This window comes from Triticum aestivum, unplaced genomic scaffold (genome assembly GCF_018294505.1).
Source record: "Triticum aestivum cultivar Chinese Spring unplaced genomic scaffold, IWGSC CS RefSeq v2.1 scaffold182557, whole genome shotgun sequence".
Taxonomy (NCBI): Eukaryota; Viridiplantae; Streptophyta; class Magnoliopsida; order Poales; family Poaceae; genus Triticum; species Triticum aestivum.
In genome coordinates, this window is record NW_025234569.1 from 1 (window position 1) to 6,942 (window position 6,942).

The 6,942-nt window shown below is 49.3% G+C and overlaps 1 pseudogene; it reads left to right on the forward strand.

The window, feature by feature from the left end:
* Positions 1-185: 185 nt before the first annotated feature.
* Positions 186-999, forward strand: LOC123176188 (uncharacterized; annotated as a pseudogene).
* The last annotated feature ends 5,943 nt before the right edge of the window (positions 1,000-6,942 follow it).

Here is a 6,942-nt window from a genome sequence, read left to right on the forward strand (position 1 = left end):
CGTCGGGCATCAGCGTCGTGCTCCCACGCACCATGGTGCCGGTGTAGGTGATGGCGCCATCATGGCGCGAGGGCGCCATCCTTCAAGGTAGCTTATCATCGTTAGGTTGAACGTCTATGATGATCTAAGAGCATCTCCAACATCGGCGCCAAAAGACACGCGCGCGGGGTAAACTTTCACTGTAGCGCGCGGGACGTTTTGGCGCGCTCCAACGGCGCAGGGAAACTAGCGCGCGCGGGAAACGATTGCGCGCACGCGGGAAAAGGCGGCAGCGCGCGCAAGATTTAGCGCACCACTTTGAGCGCGCCTATAAATTGCCGCGCTCGCCACGCGGCCTCCACACTGCCACACATGCTCTCCTCCCTACTCTGTCGCTCACACTCTGCCGCTCTCGCCGCTTCCTCGCCCCCGCCACCACTGCGCCACCATGCCGCCGCGCCGCATTGGATCGTCGGCTACCGCGGCATTCGCGAGCGCCCGGCCGACACCTACTACGCCGAGATCCGGTCCGGCGATGTCCGGCTCGGCCTCGGCACGTTCGGGACCGCGCATGAGGCCGCCCGCGCGTATGACGCAGCGGCGTGGCGCCTAGAGAGGCCGCCAGCGCAGATGAACTTCCACGACGTCTTCACGCGTGAGCAGACGCAGAACGCCGCCCCTCTGCCTCGTCTTATCACGGACCAGGACCGTGCGGAGCACTGTCGGCGGCAGCGCCGACTCCTCGTCCCTGAGGAGGACGAGCGAGCCATGGCAGAGTGGCGCCGGCGCCATCCGGAGGACGTCGCGGCGGAGAACGCCTTCTGGGCGGAAAGGACGGCAAAGCGCCGCGCGGAGCGGTTGGAGAGGCGTCGGCGGAAGGCCCTGGCGATATCGCAGTGCGATACCGTTGAGGCGGGTGGGGTGTCGATCTTTGGGGATAATGATCCTCGTTGGGAGGACATATGGATCGATACTTCAGACAACACCAGTCCGGATGAGGATGAGGACGACTTGGAGTAGGGTGTAGTTGCACCATAGTTCATCTAGTTGCACCGTAGTATGTAGTTGCACTGTAGTTTTATCTATCTATGTATTGTTTATCGATCTATGCTATGAAGTATGTAAAATATATATGTATCGTTTTTATTATCTATGAAGTATGTATCATTTTTATTTAAAAAATATGTATGCAATGTTTCGTGCGATAGCACGTGCCCTGCATTTTAGCGCGTCTGCTGGAGCTGCGCACGCGCTAATTTTAGCGCGCCTGCTAGAGCCAGCGCTGTCCGTCACACTTTTCCAGGTGATGAGCGTGCTGCAAAGTATTTTTTAGCGCGCGGCGCGTTCAATGGCTGTTGGAGATGCTCTAACTTGAGCGAAGGCTTCGAAGCCGAGGTAAGAGAGGATCTTGGGCAGCAGGAAAAAGACGACGATGGGCGTGCGACAGCAACCAGCCCACCCAACCGAGGCGACATACCAACCACTCGCCATGGAACTTTTCGGGAGGAGGCAGGAATTTCCATGGGAGAAAAGAGGTCATCAAGATAGTGGTAGCTACGGGTCGTCGTCGTTGACATTGACGAGGAAAAGACAAGCCGTCGTCGTTGACGTTGACGAGGAGAAAACAAGCCGCCGAGGCCGATGTCGCCGTCCACGGCGGCGGATGGTGCGCCATCGCCGAGCTGTCTAGGCCCGGTTCGTCTTCGTTGATAAGAGTGGTGCGTCGGAACAAATAGACGAAAATTCTGTAGACCGCATGCAGTGCGCACACAGAGTGCACCATGACTGTGACTCGACCATACTTCCACACACCTCCTCAACGATCGAGGTCGGCATGTGGATCGAGGATGAGTGCGTTCCCGACGTAGGCTGACCGGCACCATGATAAGAGTCCAGGTCGGCATGTGGATGGATCTTGGACGTGCACCGCAGTGTAGACCAACCAACCGAGCAGACCGTCAACCATGGCCGGCGTGCACTGAATATTCTATGTACATGTTGACAAAAATTGGAGACATGCAAACTTGATGGCATGGCTAAATTTAAGGGGCCCATGGCAACCTTGACAAAATTTGCTGAAAAAATGACGGCTGGGAAAGGGAGCAATTCTAAAAATCTGATGTCACATTTTTAGGCTTTTCGTATAATTAGTGTGATGCATCCATTCAAGCCGCCTTCGGACTGTACTCCCTCCGTAAAGAAATATAATAGCATATAGGTCTCTATTTTAGTGAGCTAAACGCTCTTATATTTGTTTGCAGATGAAGTATTTGCTAAACATCAACCAGCCACACGATTGTTTGACACGCTGAGATGGAGACTAAGATACAAAAAAAAAACGTTTTTCATTCAACATCAGAATTTAAATTTTTATCCACAGGACCACGAAGAGGTAATCAAATCGTTCTTTCTCCTCTTGACACGTGCAGACTGGAACCCTACCGCCGCCAGGAGAGTCCAGCCTTCCAGCGCCGTCCCCCATTGGCTCTCCTCGGCCGACGACCTTGGTCGTCGGTGCTGAGGGAGGTCACCAGATACATGCGTGTGGATCGTTATTTAGGCTCTCGAAGTTAAGGTTTTTAGGTTGTTCATCGTGTTGGCTTCGGCAGCAGCGATGACGACAATGAATAAAGATTCTTCAGATTCTTCTCCGACCAGGTGATCGGTTCTATGGTCAGGGATAGATTTGGAAATCCATCTATCAAGCAAGGATGCCGTAGCGGAGGCGGCATCCTCGTGGTGGACCTATTTCCTCGGACTTCGCCATTGCGACGACGTTCGCTCCAGTGCCGACGCGGAGCTTGGAAGGTAGTCCAAGAGCGGATATAGAATGTGGTCTGCATCGACTACATCTGGAGTGGATCTTGTGCTGGGTTCGTAGTTCGTGGATGGCAGGCATGGTTTCCTCCTTCGAGGTCTTAGACATGCGGGGTACCAAAATCAGGAGCTCGATGGTGTGTCTGGGGTGTTGCCCGGTCTGATTCGTTCAACAACAATGGTTTCACCTGTGGTGAGCAACCTTGGAGGTGCGCAAAGTTGCATATCGGCGATTGGGCCGCGTCATTTGTTCCTTTGGTGGCTGCTATGGTGGTGCCAGATGAAGGTGACGTGCGTTGGTGTTAAGCACATATGGTTCTTTGGTCTTGATTGTAATTTTACTTCTTGGCTTGTTTTCCTTTGTGTAAAAACTAGTGTTTTGCTATCTTTTCAGTTTTGTCAGGTCGGTGTATACGGCTTGTAGTATGATCCTTATGATATAAATAAATGAGCCATGTATTATCATTCAAAAAAATTTAAAAATTGGTTTCAACTCAGCATGGTTGTTTCAGGTCGCAGCGGGGTCGTCCGCGTTAACACGTGCAGGGTAAAATGAATGCTTGTCAAAAAAAAATTAAACACTGTACAGACGCAAGTGCTCATACATACTTGCTTACACTCATCCTTATGAATGCACAACGCACACCTTATCTTTATGAGCACCTTCAAACGACTGAGCCGACATATTATTTTAAGATTTACGAAGTCATGCTAGGCGCTTCGCTGTCGACGGAATCGAGACACCACTTTTCCTCTAAAATCATCCAACCACATATTGGTTCGCGAATACTCGTCACTTGTCATGTATCTCTGCTATGCTTTAGTGGGTATCTAGGTAATCAAATTCCTGCTTGTAGCCTTTGACTGAACGAACCGTCGCAGAAAAATCGGAAAGAACAAATGACAGCAAACCAACCACCATGTTACGGGGAAGTGCCATTATTCTCCTTTTTCACCAAGAGGCCGGCATGGTTGGCGTCATGCCCTGCCTCCTCCTTATCCTCTTCCTAGAGCCGCGCGCCGTCGCCGCCGCCTACTCGGAGTACTCGTGCAATGGCACCACCGGCAACTACACGGCGAGCGACGCCTTCGGGGCTAACCTCGCGCGCCTCACCGCCGAGCTCCCCATCAACGCCTCCACCTCTCCATCCCTCTACGCCTCGGCGGCCATCGGCACCTCCTCGGATAAAGTCTCCGCCCTCGCGCTCTGCCGCGGTGACATCACGGACGCCAGGACGTGCTCCGGCTGCCTCGACAACGCATTCCAGCAGCTGCGGGCGCTCTGCGCCGGCGAGAGGGATGCAGCATTCTACCAGGACCTCTGTGTAAGAATTTGGTATAAGCGTTCCTACTCCTCAAGGGAGCCGCGTCATGTATATTTATATGGGGCAACAATGCCTTGCCTTGGCGTACAAGAGAAACCAGAAAGAAATCCAATCTGGTTCGGTATAGGAGATAGACAGGGATACGGGAGAGAGAGAGATAGAGATAAGTTTAAGATTACATGGAGTAAACTGCTCAAACTCTAACACCCTCCCTTAATCTAAACTATCCTACATTGAGATTTCTCTTGAACTCTTCGAAAGGCTTGACAGGCAAAGCTTTGGTAAATCCATCAGCTACTTGATCTTTAGATGGAATGAACCGTATATCCAACTTCTTCTCTGCAACTCTTTCACGCACAAAATGAAAATCAATCTCAATGTGTTTGGTTCTACCATGAAACACTGGATTAGCAGAAAGGTAGGTCGCTCCCAAGTTATCACACCATAGACAAGATATACGAAGTTGCTTGATTCCTAACTCATGCAGCAAAGATTCTACCCAAATAATTTCAGCAGTTGCATTCGCTAGTGATTTGTATTCGGCTTCTGTACTTGACCTTGACACAGTGGCTTGTTTTCTGGCACTCCAAGAAATAAGGTTTGAACCAAAAAATACTGCAAATCCTCCAGTTGACTTTCTGTCATCAACACATCCTGCCCAATCAGCATCAGAGAAAGCACTGACAAGTGTGGAATTAGAACGTCTGAACTGAAGTCCCAAACTCACAGTATGTTTAATGTATCGTACAATCCTTTTGACAGAGGTCCAATGAGTGGAGGTAGGAGCATGTAAATATTGGCAAACCTTATTCACAGCAAATGATATGTCTGGCCGTGTCAAAGTTAAATATTGTAGAGCTCCAACAACACTTCTATATTTTGTGCTTTCCTCTTCATTAAGAGGTTCTCCTTGATATGCTGAAAGTTGTTCTGAAGAAGACAGTGGTGTAGGTGAGGGTTTACAATCTTTCATTCCCATACGAGTTAAAAGCTCAGTTGCATATTTTTCTTGATTCAACACTATGCCATCCTGAGTCTTCTTAACTTCAATGCCTAAGAAGAAATGTAAATCACCAAGGTCCTTCAAAGCAAATTCTGAACTCAAATCACGCAAGAGAGCATTAGTGGCATCTTGTGAAGAGCTTGCAACTACAATATCATCCACATATATGAGCACAAAAATCATTATGTTTGCCTTATTATAAATGAAGAGAGATGTATCTGCCTTGGATGGAATAAACCCAAGGTGCTTCAACTGTGAGCTTAGCCTTGAGAACCATGCTCTAGGTGACTATTTCAGACCATAAAGAGCTTTGTCAAGCTTGCAAACATAATGAGGTGTTTGTTTATTTTCATACCCTGGTGGTTGCCTCATATAGACCTCCTCTTCCAGAACACCGTGCAGAAACGCGTTCTGAACATCTAGCTGGCGAAGGCTCCATCCCCTGGAAACAGCAATGGCTAGCACAAGTCTTATAGTAGCAGCTTTTACAACTGGACTGAAAGTATCCTCATAATCAATGCCATATCGTTGCTTAAAGCCTTTTGCAACTAGACGTGCTTTATATCTATCAATGGAGCCATCTGCTTTTCTTTTAATTCTATAGACCCACTTGCAGTCAATAATATTTTTACCTCTCTGACTTGGCACCAAGTGCCATGTTTTATTTTTTATGAGTGCATCATACTCTTCATCCATAGCCTTTCTCCATTTAGGATCTCCAAGTGCATCACTCAACCTTGCTGGTTCACCTGAAACACATAACATTCCATATGGTATAGTGCCATCCCTTCTTATTTTAGGATTTCTAATACCTTTTTGTAGCCGGGTCATGACCCTTGAAGTAGTAGCTGGCTGTTCTTGCTGTTGCACAGGAGATTGCATAGACTGGCTGGAGGCAGAAGATCCTGGCGACCCATCCATGTGCGCAGTCTGGGCTGATGTACCGGATCCAGTAGACCCCGGTGTGGCTTGACCAGGACTAGCGACGACCGAGTCCACAGAGAAATCCGGAGCAGAGGATCCCGAGCCTGGCTCTCCTGTCCCCTGCATGTGCGCGCCGGACGAGGGAGATCCCGCGTCCTCTCCTGTTCCTTGCATGCGCGCTGACGTGGCAGATGCGGAGCGGGCGGGGAACGGCTGTCGACTGACGGGCGCGTGATCCCGCGCAGATCTCCGCCCGTGATCCAAGGCGGATCGGCGCACAGGCGTGGCAGGCGCCGCCGCATCTTCCTCGTGCTCCACGCCTGCTGCTTCTCCCTCATACACATCAAATATAGCATCATTTTGTACCGGATTTTGATCATCTTGACCGTTTTGAACGCCGTTTTCTTCATGCACCTGCACAGGCATATTACCAGGAGTAGAACTAGAAGAAATATTAGCACATTGGTTAGAACAATTGTTATCACCCCCTTGATCAAACTCCGGAAGTAGTAGAATTTCTTTTCGAAGAAGGGCACCGGCATTTGGATGAAGAGACTTGAAAGGAAAAACAGATTCATCAAAGACAACATCCCTAGATATATAGACTCTGCCAGTAGAGACATCAAGACATTTGACTCCTTTGTGTATAGAACTATAACCCAAGAAAACACATTGTTTGGAACGAAATGCAAGTTTGCGTGTGTTATATGGTCGAAGATTCGGCCAACATGCACAACCAAATATGCGTAGAGATGTGTAATCAGGAGTAATACCAAAAAGACGAGTGATAGGATTTTCAAATTTGATGACCTTACTAGGGCGAATATTGATGAGATATGTTGCAGCGAGAAAGGCTTCATCCCAGAATTTGAGAGGCATAGATGCATGAGCTAG